This window comes from Kogia breviceps, chromosome 1, assembly GCF_026419965.1.
Source record: "Kogia breviceps isolate mKogBre1 chromosome 1, mKogBre1 haplotype 1, whole genome shotgun sequence".
Taxonomy (NCBI): Eukaryota; Metazoa; Chordata; class Mammalia; order Artiodactyla; family Physeteridae; genus Kogia; species Kogia breviceps.
Genome location: NC_081310.1, coordinates 8,962,522 through 8,982,690, shown reverse-complemented (window position 1 = coordinate 8,982,690; position 20,169 = coordinate 8,962,522).

Below are 20,169 nucleotides of genomic sequence, written 5' to 3'. Positions count from 1 at the left end.
GCCTGCGAGCCACAACTACTGAGCCCAGGTGCCACAACTACTGAAGCCTGCGCGCCTAGAGCCCGTGCTCCTCAACAAGAGAAGCCACTGCAACGAGAAGCCCGTGCACCTCAACGAAGGGTAACCCCCACTCGTCGCAACTAGAGAAAGCCCGCGCGCAGCAACGAAGACCCAACGTGGCCCAAAAATAAATAAATAAATAAAATATATATATTTTTAAAAAGGCATCCGGGGCTTCCCTGGTGGCACAGTGGTTGAGAATCCGCCTGCCGGATGCAGGGGACACGGGTTCGTGCCCCGGTCCGGGAGGATCCCACGTGCCGCGGAGCGGCTGGGCCCGTGAGCCGTGGCCGCTGAGCCTGCGCGTCCGGAGCCTGTGCTCCGCAATGGGAGAGGCCACAACAGTGAGAGGCCCGCGTACCACAAAAAAAAAAAAAAAGGCATCCAATTTTTGGACAGATGGTCAAAACAAACATCTAAGACATCTCTTCATTTTCAAAATGAAAAAAAAAATTGTCACCATGGCTGCATAGATTCAAGGTATTGCAAAAAACTTGAAAAGATACATTTATTTTCATTGGCATTGTTTACTATGGTGTGGGTGTTTTTTTTGGTTTTTTGGGGGTTTTTTTGTGGTACGCGGGCCTCTCACTGTCGTGGCCTCTCCCATTGCGGAGCACAGGCTCGGGACACGCAGGCTCAGCGGCCATGGCTCGCGGGCCCAGCCGCTCCGCGGCACGTGGGATCTTCCCAGACCGGGGCACGAACCCGTGTCTCCTGCATCGGCAGGCGGACTCTCAACCACTGCGCCACCAGGGAAGCCCCGGTGTGGGTGTTTTATTAGATCATTTACAGAAATATGATTAGCTCTACTGTTTAGAGAAATCTGATCCAACTGCTCCATCTAAGATTCTCAGCTCATATGCTATGTTCTATTGTGATATTAAAGCAGTGGCAATCAACAATATGTATAATTTAAAACCAATTCATTTAAAAAATAAAAATAAATTTACTTTGCTCAGATGTATTTTATACTATTTCTAATATAATATGTATATTGTAGAAAAGTAGGAATCCGTGAAGGTAGAAATTAGACCCCCTGATGTCTAATAAAAAGTACATCTTTACACATTTAGCTCATGTGGGATAAACTGAAATTCAAGTTTCTTTCATTCTGTGTGCAAACACAGTCTGTATTATATTAGGAGGAATCTCTGATGATTTATTATTGAAAAAAAGAAATTCTGAAATAACGTGAAGGGAAAATAGAGTAAATGGTGATTTAAACTACCATAGATATAAATAACTGCTATGATACAGAGAATTGTAGAATTTCCTCCAGACCGCATAAAACCCAATCTATAGAACAAAAAAAAAACTACTCATCAACTGCAGAAATACCACCATCTGTTTTGCTGAGACCAGGATCTTAAAAGTGTTACTGAACCAAACTTGGATCCGCGCACCCAATGCACAACAAAGCCAATCTAATGACACCAGGTTGTGGTGACGGAAAGCACAGCGTTTACCGGGAGGCACCCAGCATGGGGCCAAACAAGGAAAACAGGAAGCTGAGGCTCAAAAGACCCAAACTGCCCAGTGGCTTTCAGGGAAGGGTTTTTAAAGTCAGTGTCAGGAGTGAGGATTGCAGGGTGTCCGATCAGCTCATGGACGTTCTTCTGATTGGCTGATGGTGAGGTAATTGGGAGTTAACGTCATCAGCCTTCTGGTTCCAACCAGTCTTGGGTCTACATGCTTGTGGTCAGCAGGCAGGTAACTTCTTCCACCCGGTGGGGGTGTCCGTATCTGCAAAACCACTGAAGGACGTGGCTCAGGGTATTAGCTATAGCCCGTGAGGGGGAACTAAAGGTCCCTGACTCTTTAGTTTACAGCTAAACTACTATTATTTTATCTTGCTTGACTGTTTTCCTTTGTTTCTGTATTTTCTCACTTCTCTGATTGAATTTCCTCTTTGGAACTAAGGGAAGGCCTAGGAGGCTAAAGCTTTTCTACAAACAAGAGGCTGAGGGCACTGGGGAGAAGCGGGGGTCTGCCGTGGGAAGGCCCTGCTCAGTTTGAAAAGCTAAAAATGTTATCATTCTAATGGCGAAATTGTGTGTCTTACTCTGTGCCTAAACTAAATGAAACTTTTCTACAAGTAAGTCCATGGCAAAATATAGAACCTTCTATGGATGTTTCTATATAAATATTTGACTGGGTATTTACCTCCTGGTGGCTCCTTTCACTTGAATTTGAAAACAGACCAAAGGGAAATGAAAGGGAAGGAGGAAGGGAGGGAGGAAGGCAGAGAGAGAGAGAGAGAGAGAGAGAGAGAGAGAGAGAGAGAAGGGAAACAAATTGGTTGAGTGTCTTAAATGTTTGTATCACCTTATGTCTCATTTGAAGACCTGAGTAACCCGAAATGTCACACTTATATTTTATCTTCTCAAATTGAAATTTTAAGCCAAAAGGGATTGTGCTATAGTTTAGAATTGTCTACATTACTTTGAAACTCCCATAATTGATGGAAGATTAGGCTAGGAATTCGAATCCAAACCCCAAAGAACCAAATTTATTAAATCCATGGGGACCTTGCCTCGATTTGGGATGTTGCCATTTGGGGAAGATCTGTGGCAGCTGGCTTGATGCTTGAAAGGGAAGCCAAGCTCCTGGGATTACGGAGCTGATTGGTTTACGTAAGAAGAAACAGTGCACTGTAAGCACCTTTTACATTTAGAAAACTGTGTTGACCGTGTCAATCACACCTCAAAATTAAATGTTCTCATCCGTCCTTCCTCCCTCTCCTGTCCAACTCCAAGCAGAGTCAGAGGTCTAGGATCCGTGTGGCTGAGTATGTACAAAAATGCCAAAGTTTAGGGACATTCCAAACAGACGCTCTCATGTCACTCAAGAGACACACCAGCTTCCCACTTCTCAAGTGAAAAATGCAAGCCTTCTAAAAAGTTTAACTGCAAGTTTTCTTAGCAAAAAAATAGCTACTTAAATAATAATGCATTATAATAGACACTAGATTTGTTCATCCAGGAAGAATATTTGCTTTTGTTCTATATTTAATGTGCGTTTTTACTTATTATAATATTAGCTGGCTGATTTCTCCATCTTTTCCACAGGAAAGGGATAATTGGGGTGGATCTTGAAGAATAAATAAACCCCAACCAGGGAAGAAAGCGGGTGAGAACATATCAGGAAACAGTCTGTGAAGAAGTCAGGAAATCAAGAAAAAAATACTCTGTGCTCAGCAACGGTGATTTATTTAGTATGGCTGGAACATACGGGGGAAGCGAGAGGGTAAGAGGGAAAGCTCAAAAGGTAGTTTAGGGCAGATTCTGAGAAGAGACACAGTCCATTCCAAAGAGTGTGAGTTTCATCTTTTATAGGACAGGTCACCACTGAAGTTTCAAGCAAATGAGCAAAAGACAGAACTGTTTGTGCTGATACACAAGTAACTTGTTGAGTCTACACCAGAACTCTGAGATAAGCACTCTTAACCTCATTTTATTGATCAACAAATGTAGAACCAAAAAGATGAAAACAGTTATCTAAGGACACAGAACCAGTAAGTAGCAGACCCAGGTTTTGAGTCCAGGCAAGTATGTTTCCAACGACTTTGCATTATCTCATGCTTCTTCCTGAAAGTGACATGATTACTCTGTGTTGTAGAAAGCTATTTCTGGATTTTGTGTGGGAGACAGTTACAAAGGAAGACATAACTGAGGACGGAAAGCCAAACATGAAACCAGTTTTGTAGCCCAGCGGGAGAGAATCGGGGAGCAATGAAGGCAGTGGGAAAGAGAGGGCAAATACATAATACTCGGTGAGCGATTTGCTGTGAGGAGTCATCGGAGGGAGGGGAACACAGGATACCTCTGGGGTGTCTAGCCTGGGGCCTCAAAATCACAGCAAAGCCCTTTCCCGCTCAATTTTAAACATATCACCTTTGAGGTCCTTCACCTGCAAATGTGCACTGAACAACTTGGAAACAGGAGAGGAGAGCCCTGGAGGAAGATTACGGCATACACTTCTAAAAGGCTCCACATGCAAAGTAAATTATGTAGCACTTTCAACCCATAACAGTTTATTCACAATGAACCTACATATGAAGTATTGCACATGTTTTTCCTCAAAGCTCACTTTCTTCTTGGACAAAACTAGAGGCTTGCAAGCTCTCATCCAGGCTGAGAACCAACACCAAGGACCAAGACGCTCAACAGATTTGCAGGAAGAAACTGCTCTGAACTTGAGAGCACCTTTTAGAGACAGAGACAAAACTGACATGCAGGGTCCAGGGGAAAGAGACGGGCAAAGCAGCTGTCAGACAGAAACAGAAACGGCCCTGGGGACGGGCGGCGTGAAGGGGTGCCAGCGGCTCTAGGGAAGGGGTCCCGTGTCCTTAGATGGCAGGCCTGGCCCTTCGCTTGACGGTGGGTCATGTGACTGGAGGAATGTTCTAGCGCTCACTTCTCGTTAACAGAGACAAGACAGAGGACGGGAAACCCGAAGGTAGCCGTTCTCTTGGCACATTTTTTTCCTTCAGTCATTCTTACCTTAAATCCTCAAAATAGGTGAGGAGTCTACCCTTTATTTCTGGATAGAGAGGAAAAAAAAATAAAAAGACAGGAATATAGTGGGTTTCAGGTATTCTCCTATCCTTCCCCCCCCCCCCAAACTGTCTGTTGCTTTTCTAGTCAAACCTAGAAGGTGAAAGTTCAGTGGGCTTGTTTTAAATCAGTAACATTGACATGCTCTCCCCTGGTCTTCGCTTTCATACTCTGCCTTGAAACCCTCAGCTTGCATCAGCTATAAAAACAGATTGTATTCCTAGCCTAGTGCTTTTTTCCTTAAATCTGTCCGTTAATTCAGCGTTTACAAGTGACCCACAGTGAACAAGTAAAGGGTAGAACATGCTCCCATACGAAGAACTGAATAAGATACTTCTTAGAATGTTTATTTGGCATGATTTTGACTAGAATGATCATGATTCACACCGGCTATGGGGGTAATTAGGAAGTGCCAAAGCTGAGGTGAAGAAAGCACAAAATATTCCTTGCTCAGCGGCTTCTTAATTCATCTTCAGAATGCTAGGCTCCACTTTATACTTCTAGAATCGAGTCTAGACTCTTGCGTCCTGGATAGACTCCCCGATTAGCGACGCCTGCTACGTGCCGGAAGCCATGCTTGGTGCCTGGGAAACAGAGATGACCAAGATATAGCCCCCAACTAGTGAGAGGCGTACAGTGCTCTTGGGAAGAACAGCGCGGAAAGAACTGCAGGCAAATAGACCAAGCATTCGGAGAGAGGTGAGGAGGAGAGTCAGGTAAGGCTGTCTGAGAGAAGACCTCCCCGGTGGCTCTCTCCAGGTCCCTGGTGAAACGCCGAATGGGACTGGCTCCCCCCTCCTCCCCTAATGGGAAAGGCTGTGCGATGCCAATTTGCCAAAAGGTCTCCAGGTGCCCCCAGCTCCGTACGCAACTTCCACGGGCACCGACTTCACAGCAAGTACGTCTCCTTTAGCAAGTTCTCTCTTTCCGTGGTCACGAACTCGGTTGGATGCCACGTGTTCCCTTCCAGAGTGCCTATTAAAGAGCGAGCAGAGAAAGCAGCCTAGACCTTCTCTCCACGGGATGCTGGGAGGCTAAGGAACCACGGACCTCCTGCCCTTCTGCTCCTGTGGAATTCCTGGGGTCTGTCCCAGCCTCCCCTCGGCAGACAGGAAAACGTGCCAAGTGAACTCAGAGGAGGGACTAGCAATTCTGTCCTGGAGGAAGGGTGTGGCTTCAGAGAAGGGACAGAGGCACGACGAAGTGTGCATTACACTCAGAGGAACCCAAGTCACCTTGCGAACTATTACTGGATTAATTGCAGCCTCTGAAACTCACAAACAAATGTAAATGCTGGCACTACTGGGCTACGAGAGGGCTGGAATAAGTCTGTCCGTCTACTTACTAGTATTACTTTGCTCACATCGATATCTTTTTGCTGTAGCCATTGTTACTGTCCCAAAATAATGATTTCTTTTTCCCTTTCCTTATAGGAGGGTGTGACAGAGACGGCTCAGATGCTCACCAATCTCAGGCCCTCCCTGGACAAACCATATTTCCCAGACCCTCTTAAGGTGAACGGCAAATAGAGAACCTTCTATTGGGTTGGCCCAAAAGTTCGTTCGGGTTTTTCCATAAGCTGCTTTTTCCAACTAAACATCCCGGACTCTCCGGCCAACCCAATGTGAACGCTGCTACACAGTCAGTATTTGGGTATATACTCAGTAGCTCTTTTACTTGGATTTGGTCTTTTTTTCTTGAATTGCAATTTGATATTTTACCTTGAATTATTACTAGGGCCACAAAACTGAGCTCTGTGTGGAGAGCAAAGGGATGGGCACCAGTTCCAGGACTGCCTAGAAGACCCCCAGGTTGTCTCTCGCTTCCCCACATGCACTGCCAGAAGCAAAGGGCTCCGAGGTTGCAAAGCCACACGGAGGGACTGTCAAACTGCAAACAGTCATGCAAGCCACACTGGCACTTGTGCAAGTGACAGCTAAATGCCTCTGAAGGTCTAGCAATGATTTGTTAGAGTGATTAGAGACTTTTATTCTGATACATACAAAGACACAGATAAATGTTTAAGTTTCCTTCAAAAAGAAACAATTCCGGGCTTCCCTGGTGGCACAGTGGTTAAGAATCCGCCTGCCAATGCAGGGGACACAGGTTCAAGCCCTGGTCCCACAAGATCCCACATGCCACGGAGCAGCTAAGCCCGTGCACCACAGCTGCTGAGCCTGAGCTCTAGAGCCCGCGAGACACAACTGCTGAGCTCACGTGCCACAACTACTGAAGCCCACGCGCCTAGAGCCCGTGCTCCTCAACAAGAGAAGCCACAACAAGGAGAAGCCCGCGCACCACAACGAAGAGTAGCCCCCGCTCGCCACAACTAGAGAAAAGGACCACGCGCAGCAGCGAAGACCCAATGCAGGCGAAAATAAATAAATAAATAAATAAACAAATTTATTAAGAGAAAGAAAGAAAGAAACAATTCCTTTTTCATTTAGAGAGTTACATGGAGCCATCCTGGAAAAACCAGGGCAACATCTCCATCAGTGTGCAGCGTTATTCAGTTCCCATGTGAGGCAAAGGTTATCTCTCTGACCTTGTGATGTTCTTCGAGACAGAGCTGCCTGGAAAAGAGGATGTAAGCTATGGATGAGAACAATATGTGAAAAGCTTATTTCAGATGCAACTGAGAATAGAAAATGCCAAAAACAACACAAAAAGGGGAGGCGCGGACTAAGAAGCAGGAAAAGAGTAAGTGATGGAAAATTTTGCAACGGATAAAAACATTAAGTGAAAACGCGTTGGCCAGGCTGCGTGTACTTTCAGCTCATTTGCTCTGACTCCACTTAGGGCTACGTAGGACACATATTGATATAAATCCTCTGAGGTTTAAACTGGCCAATCACCAAGTAAAAGTCAGGATTCCAAACAAATGTGGCATGCGGCTCTGGAAAGCAGACCTGTGGTTAAGCTGGGATTCAGACAGGAAGTTATGAATTCAGTGCATACCGGGAAAACTAGAGGGGTGAACTCACCGGGGCCGATCTCCCTGAAAGCCCAAAGAACCCCGTAGGAAACAATGCATCCTACAGGAAGAGGGTTTCAGGATGCACAAATCTGGCCTAAACGCGGTGGGTCAGAGCTGGAGGAGACGAGCACTTTAACGACACCTGGTGCCCTTTGATGCGGGTCCAAAGTCCGAGCGCGAGGAGAGAGCCATAGAAGAGTGACGGCGCTAAAAGGGCAAAGTCCCTGGGCTTCCCTGGTGGCGCAGTGGTTGAGAGTCCGCCTGCCGATGCAGGGGACACGGGTTCGTGCCCCGGTCTGGGAAGATCCCACGTGCCGCGGAGCGGCTGGGCCCGTGAGCCGTGGCCGCTGAGCCTGCGCGTCCGGAGCCTGTGCTCCACAACGGGAGAGGCCACAGCAGTGAGAGGCCCGCGTACCACAAAAAAAAAAAAAAAAAAAGTCCCTGGAACCCTTCGAGAACACACGCGGGAACAGGGTACGCCTCAAGGGGTGCTAAAGCGCGCTGCTCAGCGGAGTGAGGAGCAGAGCGCGGACAAGACAGCGCGCGCCGACTGAACACCAGCGCCCCCTCCACCCGGAACGCCCGGGAAGGCGGAGAACTGGAAAAGGGGGCGGTGCTTCAGCAGATGCCGCCAGCCTATCGGCGGACATTTACAGCGGCCTGATATCTTAGGATGTGGCGGTCTTGAAGGAACGTCCTTCTTCCCCACCCAGGTTCTGGGTATTTGAGAAACAGAAAAATAAGAGCAAGGTGGAGGCGAAGGTATTAGTCAGGCCAGAGAACAGAGCATTGGGAGAAAGTCAACTACACGATGGATCGCCAATGCGGGGAACAGATGCCCAGGTGTCCTGTCTCAATTGGAACAAACGTTTAGAGTCAGCCCAGCTCAGAGCTCCTGGCGACGGGGCCGAATCGAGATGGAATGTCTTTTCATGATGAGACGGGTTCCAGCAGACCGCCAGGCCGTAAGATCAGGCGGGCCCAGCAGCCACCCACTGAGAGATGGAAATGGTAAAGCCAGACTCGAGCACGAGCAGGGCTTACCTGTGTCCTGTGGGAGCTCAGGGCTCCCTCATGACGAATGACGGAGGAAGCCGATCACTGTCTGGGTTGGGACGGTCTGCAGGCACAAGCCGAAATGGACCGGTTCTGCTAAGGGGCGAACTGAAAAGAGTGCAGCAAGCAGACACCCGGCCCGTGCACAGGACTGGGGACAACGCACCCGCTCATCTACTTCGTGTGAAAGGAAAGGGACCTCAGCTTAGAACAGATATTGACTCACGGGCAGTGGAGAACGGTGTGGCTGGTGAATTGAGGCCTGGAAGGAGAGCGACTGGAGAATTGGGACCTAGAAGGTCTCAGGAAGATGCATGTGGGTGGACCTATCGGAGTATGCAAAAGCAGGAAGGTCTCTGTGTCGCACGGCCACATCCAGCAGAGCTCATCCACCACACAGAAGACAGGAACAGCCAAGCAAGAAGGTCTCTGTGTCGCACGGCCACATCCAGCAGAGCTCATCCACCACACAGGAGACAGGAACAGCCAAGCAGACCGAGCGACTGGGCCGGCTCCGACCTCAGCCAGCTTCCGTCGCTCATCCGGCCCATCAGTGCTCACGGACGGAGTAGCCATGGCAGCAGAGATGGATATGCACTGGCCCAACAGAACGGACTTCCACCCATGAAAGCCCATGTAGCTACTGCCCTTGCCAAAGTCCAACCATCGAGAAAAGGAAACCGATGCTGAACAAATGAAATCTCAGCGAGAACCACCAACCGTCTCATGGCAAGCTGACTAACTGGACCCCTTCCACCCTGAAAGAGGCAGTGACTCATCCTGACTTGAATCAACGTCTATCTGGGGTGCAGATGTGCCTTTCCTGCCAGGAGGGCCTTAGCCAGCTCCACTGGAAGACGGCTTACAGCTTTTGATCCACCAGTAGGGGATCCCAGGTGATATCACATCAGACAAAAGGGGCCCACTTCACAGCAGAGGTGGCGCAGCAGTGGCCACGGGGCCCTGGGATCCTTGGGTTACATCACCTGCTGTGAGACTCAGAGGCCGCCAGCCTGATGGAGCCAGGGAAATGGTCTTACGACGGCACAGCTGAGGCAGCAGCTCGAGACGATAACCTTCAAGGAGGTGCATCACCCCCTAGGACAGAGAATACGCCCTTAACCAGTGACCGTTACACAGCGCCGTTCCCCCAGTATGTGGAACGCATGGGTCTGGGAACCAAAGGGTCAGACAGGCGTGTCCACGTTTGCTATGAGTGTAGCAGCCAGACCCGGGACGGGTATGGTGACACGGGAATCGGACCCCCGGACGACAGGGGTCTGGGTCACCTCACCACGTAAGCCACCAACACCAGCAGAAGTGCTGACCCAGGGTGAGAAGCATCTAGAAGGGCTAAGAAGAGAAAGGACCAAGTGTGGTCTCTAGACAAAACGCAGCGATGGTGGAGTACTTCATCCCATTGTTTTGCTTCTGATAAGTTCGCCCCAGGAAAAGTCCTTCCAGAACCCGGAGCAGCTGTTTCTGGACGCCCGTGAACACTATGTGAAGCAGATGTGTGTGGGTGGTGCAAGGGGCGGATGATTAGTGGACACTGTGGCAGCGCAGTCCGCCCCAGACCTGAGGCGCTCTGCCCCAGCAGCCGGGAGGCGGGGCTGCTGGCCGCTCACCGATGCTTCCTCTCCAGGCACTGCCCCCGTCCCACGGAAGCTGCCCTACCGGGTTCCCGTCCCCTCCCTGGAAGCAGCCTGCGGTCAGTGACGGGCCAGAGCCGGATCCAAATACCTGCCCCCCCCTTGCTTCAACTGGGTCACGCAGGAAGGGCTGCCCCATCTCCGAAACTCCCGCAAGGATCATCTGAGTCCTCTGTTACCGCTGCGTCACCTGTTTGGTTAAGATGTGTAATCCATCTCCTTCAAAAAAGGAACTGTATCAGGTTATAAAGTTAGCATGTTATGTAACAGAGTAAATTAAAACGAAATAAGTCAAAACTATTTAAAGGGAACATCTGTTCATTGTTTACAACAAATATTTTTCAAGGCTACTCTGCAAATAAGGTACTGGGGTAGGTGCCGTGACGGACCAGGTGCTTGTGTGCCATCATAGTATGTTCACAGTTTGATCTGGAGACGGCATCTGCGTCAACAAGTACAGGTAGGGAAATAGGAACCTCTCGGTACCCACGGCTCTAACATACATCATTTCTTTGATTCTAGAAGAGCACGATGAGATAGAGCCGTTACTAGTCCTACTTCATAGATAGTAAACCAAAGGTTAGCAAGGGCAAGTGATTTACCCCAGCAGTGACAGAATCCGATCGTTCTTTCACCGCGTCGTGAGAAATGTTTATGTGGGTGATGCTTTTATCCCAAAAGATAACACGTTTCCTCAGTCATCATCCAAAAGCCTCAGAAAGACGCCCGCTTTACATCATCTAACCATTTTGAGAATTTGCTTCACCTTGCTTAACATCCTGCATTATTTCTTTAATATTTAAAAAAATACTCAGCGGCTCTGGTTGACAATGGATACTATCTGCTAAGCGAACCTCTCAAGCTTCGTAAGATTAGAACGACGACTTGGCTATCTGCTGACTCACACCCTAGGTAGTTCCACTATTATGAAAGCACTACTTCTCAGAAGGATGTTTAATGGTAATAGAAGTGGTTAAAATAAAGAATGCAGAATTCTCTTTTCAAAAGATTAGATTCTAAGGATCCTGCGGTAGCAGGTGAATCATCGAATAGGAGAGGCTGACTTGACTCCCGAGGAGGAGGGAGTAGAGTAGAAAAAGAAGGGAAGGAAAGGGACGGCAGGAGGCTCGCTTACGCTGGAGCTGGGCCACGGAGAAGTATAAACGGAGGCCGGACAGACAGCAGCTGACCAGAGGGTCCCTGTTGACAGGGGGGTGACGCCCCTTCCCTTGAGTGACTGAGGGCGCTCGCCTGGGAAACGGGCTAAGGATCAGGGCCGGGGAAGACGGTGCAGAGAGGCAAAGAACAGAGGCTGCTGGAACAGCTGCTGGGCAGGACAGAGACCCGGGAGGGACGCTGAGACACGCCGGCGGGGGACGCGCACTCTCCCGCCGAGGAGCCGTCCTGAGATGCAAAGCTGCCCACGCAGCGCCTGGAGCATCATTGTCACCTGCAGGTCAAAGCTGAGTGGTGAGGTCTGTCGAATTCTACAAGTGCCTGATCTCAAAGCCGATGGGAAGCTTCTGGTTACGCCCTAGCAGCCAGAGAAGAGGTTAGGAACTGGGCAAGGGAATCAAGGGAGGGAGGAAGACGGAGACCAAAAACGGAAGAAGAGAGGAAAGTCCAATAACCTGCCCTCCCCTCCCCCCCACCAGGAATGGACAAAAGATGGACCAAGGTGGACCAAACAGCACGTACAGACGATCATTTTCCTTTTGCTCTGCTTTCTTCTATTTCTCTGAGTACTTAGGTCCCCAGACTTATAAACCACTTTGAGGTGGGTGTATGTTTAAAATAACTTGATTTTCTTGTTGTTTCCGTTAATTAATTAACTCAATACATTTGTATTTATCACACAAAAAAATCTTATTTTAGCTAAAATAATAAGAAAACCTCAAAATGGATTCTTGACATTTTCTTTTGAAAATGACCTAATGCAGTCTTTCCTCAAGAATGTATTAAATGCATATCAGGGGCTTCCCTGGTGGCGCAGTGGTTGAGAATCCGCCTGCCGATGCAGGGGACGCGGGTTCGTGCCCCGGTCCGGGAGGATCCCACGTGCCGCGGAGCGGCTGGGCCCGTGAGCCATGGCCGCTGAGCCTGAGCGTCCGGAGCCTGTGCTCCACAATGGGAGAGGCCACGGCAGTGAGAGGCCCGCATACCACAAAAAAAATTTTTAAATAAAAATAAATAAAAAAATAAATGCATATCATAAGCAGGGCAATTTACTAAGCATATTCAAAGAAAATCATTTCTGGAATCGAAAGTATCTTTAGTTAAGGTAAATCCTACCTGCATTAACAGAGGAAAAAGATAAAATCTCAGGGCTTTAACATTATAGAAGTTTACTTCTCAGCCATGTAAAGTCCATTTTTTGTTTGTTTAGGGCAGGGCCTAGAAGCAGTAATGATAATTTTAGTCCAGATTCTATTGACCATAGCTAATCACATGGCCTCCGACGTCCTCAGGGGGGTTTAGGAAATTCAGTCCCTAGTAAAACAGCCACTCCCTAGGAATAAATGTACACTATTAAAAGTGAAACATGAATATAGAGCAGACAGCCCGCTGTTTCTGCCTCGAAATGTTTACAGTATGGAGAGGCAAGTGACCCATAAACAGGTAATTTCAATACAGGATCCCTCCTATAGGCAAAGTCCGCAAGAGACCTTTCCGTGTAACAAAAAAAAATGTACTTAACTTATTGCAAATAGTGCCACTATTTGCAATAACTGTTGCTAATAACAGCAACTGTCTGTCTGACTTGGTTTACCCAGTATTTTTCTGATAAAAGCCATTCGTATTTGCAGCACACCCCAAATGGCCCATCTGCAAGTCACCTAAGTACCTGAACATTTCATTCCAGTCCAAGAAGATAACTAAATATCTCATCGATAAACCTCGTAATTTCTTACCCACGTGCTTCTATTCCTTTAGTAAACTTTATTAATGTGCCAGATCCCATGTATTGTAGGGGGACTTGGGGGTAGCCTTTGCCTTTTATAGAATAACTTCACTCTCCTTTTTGCCACCCAAATCTCACCATACCTTCAAAATCCAGCTCATTTCATTCTTTCCATCAAGTCCTCTTGGAACAAACAAAATTGCCGCTAATGTGTCGTCTTCTGAATTTCTGTACTACTTTTTATCTCCATCCTTCCCTAGGCAACAGGGACTTAGTGTCCCTTCTATGATTAGCTTAAATTGGTGTTTTTTTTTTCTGAGTTTCTGTCTCCTATGGAAGTTCCCAAAGAGAAGGGTCCATGTGTTAAATTATGTTTTTTAATCTTTTAAGCATGTAGCATAGAGTTTTCCATACGAACTGCTTATAAATATATTTTACTTTGAAAATTGCTGTGAGGAATTCTAGTGGTTTCATTGGTATGCCCACCCTTGCAGGGGAAAAAGAAGGAAACATGTATGAAGGTGCTTTGCAAACTCGAGGTGCGTTTCCTGAGGCCAGGATAAAATGATGCTCGTGGCGGAGAGCCATCTGTTTTCTCTCCTCCTGCGGTGCGGGCAGTGCGGCCGAGCTCCGTTCTCTGGAGCGGGGAGCGGGAGTCCGGGGGGACGTGAGCCACCGAGGCCCAGGCCACCGGGCAGCGGTGCGCGTTCCCCACACGCTTCACTCGGCTCCCTGCCGCGGGGACCCGCACCTGCCCGCACCCAGCTCTCAGTCTGCAGAGGGTTCCAGCGTCCCAGCGGGGCCCAGAGTACCCTCCAGCTGGGCCCCTGGGTGACTCTGGGGGCTGGGGAGACCCACCTGCCCTAATTCTTGAGGGGGACGTTTCACCGTCGTCTTTGGAGTCTCTCTGTTCATGACTGTTACCCTAGCTAACACACTCGTATGTGTATTATCGTTGTACCTACATTTCAGGTAAACAAAGATATTCAATTCCTTGGTCCTCAGATTGGGCCTGGGGTGGCCAAAGTCCCAGAGCTGGCCTGTCACCCTCAACAAAGGATGTCTTCAAGCACTTATCACAGCGACATGGACACATTTTATCATTTTCTAAAAGGTGTGCCATGATGTGAAAAGATTAGGAGAGTATTAGAGTTTTCTAAACATGTCCCCCCAGTTCTTAAACTTCTTCTTTAAAACGACTATGCCCATTTTTACACTTCATATTCTTACGTCAGCCAGCATCCTTAGCAACATGCGTATGGCCTCGTACCAGATGCTGGATGTTAACACAGACAAGACGCTATAGGTGAAAGCTACTTCCCCCTGTCAAATGGCTTCCTCACCCTTTCTTGGGACTTCCCTCTTTTCTGCATGAGCCACATGCAGCAGGACAGATTTTCCTTTTTTTAAAAAAATTTATTTATTTTAATTAATTTATTTTTTTTGGCTGTGTTGGGTCTTCGTTGCTGTGCGTGGGCTTTCTCTAGTTGCAGCGAGCGGGGGCTACTCTTTTGTGGTGCGTGGGCTTCTCACTGCGGTGGCTTCTCTTGCTGCGGAGCACGGGCTCTAGGCGCTCGGGCTTCAGTAGTTGTGGCACGTGGGCTCAGTAGTTGTGGCTCACGGGCTCCAGAGCACAGGCTCAGTAGTTGTGGCATGTGGGCTCAGTAGTTGTGGCACGTGGGCTCAGCAGTTGTGGCACGCAGGCTTAGTTTCTCCGCAGCATGTGGGATCTTCCGGACCAGGGCTCGAACCCGTGTCCCCTACATTGGCAGGAGGATTCTTAACCACTGTGCCACCCGGGAAGCCCAGATTTTCCTTTTGACTAAACTTGGAAACTGAAAGACCCTCCAGACTCGTTTCCCACTCAGACAAGCTCCTTGGAGACCCAGAGGGAGTTCTGTGACTCCTCCTGCAGTCAGAACTCAGGCCTTTCCTTTCACATTCTTCCTGCTTCTCATGGTGCAGAGCCTTTTCCTGTCACCTGTGGTTTCTGTTTCCCTGGGTGTCTGTTCATCAGGTTTCTGAGGTGGGATGGTGCTGTATTCCCACTGGGTTCTCTTTCAAACATAAATCTCCTTGGCCTGGATTACTTTTACTTTTCCATTTATCAAAATCAACCCATGTCTTAGCCTTTATAACATAATTATGAGAAAAAATTTCCAATTATAAATGAAGTTCAAATGTATTCCAGAAAAATGCCTGACTAAAACAACTTTAACATGCCCCTAAAGCCATATCCACGTTTTTACTTGTATTCTAAAAGGAACGTCATTGACAAAATAGGGCATCTTCCATCAATCCACTGGACCCCAAATACGGAGAATATCCACAAAAATCTCCGAGGGCTCCTGAACATCCTGAAAGAACATTACTCTGCCAAACAAGGACCCTTAAATGTCTGCCTCACCCCAGTCGCGTCTGGGAGGAAGTCATGAGATGGGAAAGCGATGCGAGAGGGCTTTCTGTCTAGCTAAGTGCTCCCGCATCTACTCTACGGGAGGGAAACAGAATCCCACACTACCGTGCCACTGTCGGGACTCAGAGAACGTCAGATGTAGTGTTGTCTGATTCCCTCTTCCTACTTGTAGATTATGAAGCCCTGGTGCAAAAAGGTTAGGGTTTTTCACATTCTGAACTTTGTTTATGCACTGGAGCCTGCCTCAGATCTGAGAGTTCTATAAACTAAAGCTGGTGCATACAAGTGTAACTTGGTAATGCTTCCGTAACACTGCAGTAAGACAAGGCCCCAATACAGTGCTACAGGCTGTTCTCTGTTTTCGTTAGATGCATTAGAACAGCAGTTTAGCACGCACACAGTTATACATCAGTAGCAAATCTACGGTTTATGGAGCTTCTCAAGATGAAACAGGAAGTGCCAATAACAGTATATGAATATTTTGTTAAATTATAACTTACGCAGCCTCTAGCGTGTGTCCGGTCAACGGCTCCTCCGCTCACCAGCACCAGGTGAATTACCCGAACCTGACCCACATCGCAGCCAATCCGCTGATCCACCACCGACATACTCCCCGCATCTCGTGCTCTGTTAGTAAAAATGTGGTGAGCTATTCTCCTCAAAGCTGGAAACCAGCAAAATTCCACTAGATACTTCCGGGAAATTGCCACCGGTCATTGGACTGAATAAACAGAGAATCATTTCTCTTGCCTTTCACTTTCCCTTCATCTCCACGTCACCTTTCTACCATCTCTCACCTCTCTCTACACCTTCCCTTCCCCTTAACGAACACCTATCCTGATTCATTAGAAAAGCATTTTCCATTTCTCCAGCGTTGAATTGTCTACCTTCAGAGCGTTTAATAGTTACCTCTTTTTCAAAGTGACTTGTGTCACCCACACCCAAACGCTTTCGGTGAAAAACTGTCCAGACCTTCATTTGTGGCCCCGATTTACCCAAAACACAGGCTTCTCATAGCACTGACAGCATGTATTTGTATACTTTCTTTAAATGTTAATCATTGGATTGTAATATTGACTATCTTTGTAATATTTTTTGCATCTCCATTCCCTATTACTCCTGATAAGTACGCACATTTGCTGAATGAATGAAAAGAGCGATCTATCCATAAACTCAAACAACAGTATCCAGTATTATACTCTGTGTAGGGAAGGTGGGAGTTCAGAAGAAAAACACTCAACATTCCCTCTGGGAAGCTGAAAGAGTGGAGAAAGGGAAAGAGCTTCTACTTCAGTTTGGGAGCAGCTTTCCATAGAACAGGAAATGATCCATTCTTTACCTGGATATTATCTGTTTTTCTGGATGAAAGTATTAAGTTCCATTATTTTCATCCCTTGCAACACATATGTACCCTTTTCATTAGGTAGCCTTTGTGCTTAATATCTGATAAAAAGTCAGTATTTTCCTTAGGGTAGATTAGAATCTTAAGGACATAGGTGTCAGAGGAATGTGGGATGGCCCAGCTATCCCACATCTGGGCACTCACCCAAAGAACATGAAAACACTGTTTTGAAAAGATATCCACACCTCTATGTTCATTGCAGCACCATTTACAATAGCCAAGATATTGAAACCTAAATGCCCTTCAATGGATGAATGGATAAAGAAGATATGATATATGTGTGTGTGTGTGTGTGTGTGTGTGCATTTATACATATACACACACACACACACACACATATACAAACACTGGAATACTACTCAGCCATTAAAAAGATGAAACCTTGCCAGTTGTGACGACATGGATGGACCTTGAGGGTTCTGTGCTACGTGAAATAAGTCAGAGCAGAAAGACAAATACCATATGAGTTCACTCATATGTGGAACATAAAAAACAAACAAGATAAATGAACAAACCAAACAAACTCATAGATACAGAGGACAAAGCAGTAGTTACCAGAGGGGAAGGGGAAGGAGGGTGAAATGGGATGGCCTGTACGGTGAGGGACAGAAACTGAGGTTTCGTTGGCGAACGTGCTGTAGGGTACACAGAAGCAGAAATATAATGCTATCCACGTAAGATGCATATAATGTTATGATGTTACCTCAATAAAAAAATAAATCTAAAATATGCAAAAAAATTTATAAAAGGAAGGAATATGAGAGAGGAAAGAACATGTTCCATAGAGGAAATGGGAGAAAGTTCCTATAACAGCTCTTCAAAGGAAGTGAGGGCTGTACACGCAGAAGAGAGAAACAGGAGAAGGGAGGGAAGGGCTGGAAAAGCACACAGGAGGGCAGGGAGAAGGTGGTGAGGCAACGAGGCCTCTGCTGGCTGTCTGCTGTTCCATCTGAGGCTGTTTCAGTCGTCATGACATGCGTCCCTTTATTCCATCCAGTTTTCCAGACACACACACACACACACACACACACACACACACACACACACACACACAGCTGTTGTTGTTAAACATTTTCTCCATTGTAACGTCTGCTTACTCGCCTAAGAAATCCTTTGTGTGGATGGAGACAATGTTTTCTCGTTGCTGCTGATCAAGTGAGGAGTCTAAGCTTGTCTGCAGTGAGGGGCTAAAGAATGAGCCAAGTCTCCAAAGAAACGGAGAAAAGAAACTTAGGAAGCAGTGGAAACCATGCACAATCAGCTCTCCAACTCTCCCTCATCCCCAGAAGTCACAGACAATGTGGTATGGTTTTTGAGTTAATCCTGAAATTTGAGTTTCAGGGACAGTTTTTACCAAGAACTCAGAGGGGGAAAACAAAGCCTCCAAGGAGCTGTATGTGGATTCTGAGAACGAACTCTAACGCGAACTGAAATAAATTATTAAGAAGCGTTTTCAGAGAAATATATAGGTTGATGCATAGAATGCTGCTCAACTAGACTTGGAACTAGTCTTGACTTTGAACCTGTATACATCCTCACATTGCAAGGCAATCAGAAAATGTGTCTGCAAAAAAGTTGAAGCTTTTGGTTGGTTTACAGGAAACTGTTTCACACGATGAGCTACAGAGGCAAGACTTAACTTGATTTGGTACAAGAGTTTTCTGCTTCAAGGGGTGATCGTGAAGTGGCAGGAAGAAATGAAAATGAAATCTTAACAAAAACAGTGTATTTTTCAACTGTGTATTAAGAAGTATAGATTTCTTAGAAGTATTTGCCATAATACCACTTGAAAGGACACATTTTCTTATTTTTCGTTGGACTCAAAACATTACTTTTAATCTTTCAGAATTCTATGGATTCCTCTTGAAAACTTCAGACCCGCAAAATTTAATGTGGAGATTTAATGTAACAATCCATGAAAGGAGTCCTTTACCCTTTGAGAGAGAGAGAGAGAGAGAGGAAGGTAGGACGGAAGGAAGGAAGGAAAACTGCTTCTCTTATTATTTCAGCAATTTTCTTCATATCACAAAGTTGTCTGTGATGACTAGTTTTCTGTGCCTACTTGGCTAGGCTATAGCATCCAGTTATTCAATGAAATACTAACCTAGGTGCTGCTGTGAAAGGCATTTGGTAGATATGGTTAACCTTTACAATCAGTTGACTCTAAGTAAAGGCAAATTATCTTTGATAGTGTGGGTGGGACTCGTCCAATCAGTTGAAAGGCCTTATGGGCAACATCAAGGTTTGCCTGGGAGAGAATTAGCAGTTCTTCCCCCGAACGTTTAGTCTGGCTTCTTAATCATTACACACTTAGACCATTTTATGGTGCCAATATGAAGGTGAAGAGCAAGGCCGGAGCTATCAGATCCAAGCCTATATCCCCGCATCATTACCACCTATATGACCTTGGACAAGTTACTCAACACCTCTAAGCCTCAGGGTTCCCAACTATAAAACGAGAACGACACCTCACTGACAAGGTGCATGCGTGCATGTGTGTGTGTGTCTGTGTGTAGGATAGAGTACTGTTAATAAAGCTTGCACTTCAGTGTTTTATGGAAAATTAGCAATACATGGTGGCTGAACGTGATCTATCTGACATTTTAAAAGTACACAATGCCTGAGGTGACAAGTTCCTGAAGCAAAATAACCATTACGCTGAATAATACTTCCTCATACTTACAAAAGCATACCTCTAACAGGTCAGAGGAACTTCCCTTCTTTCAGGATGACTTTCGGAATGAATTCAAAACATTAGTTTACCCAAAGGAGAACCCTCAACGTGTGACGGTTACACTGTATCTCCATCGGGTTGACTGGAGGTTTCAGCCACGTGAGTCAGGAAAATGCAGCCCCGGGCTTCTGGCTCAGGCGGCAGGGAGTGGGGTGGGTCGGCCTGGTCTTTTGTCCTGCAGGTGACGACACAGGAGGGCAGCTCGCTGGGGTGTGAGCGGGGCCACCCAACAGGGGCGCCCAGTGCCCTCTGGACCCGAACAGAATCAAAATTTTCCCAGATGGCTTTTCAAATCGCTACGGAAATGGCGTTACCTAACTATCTTTAACAGGCCACTGCCTTTTGCAGTTCTCTTTGCTCATCTGGTGTGCTAAATGAAAAATCCGGTGCAGGGTGTCATAAGTGGTCTTC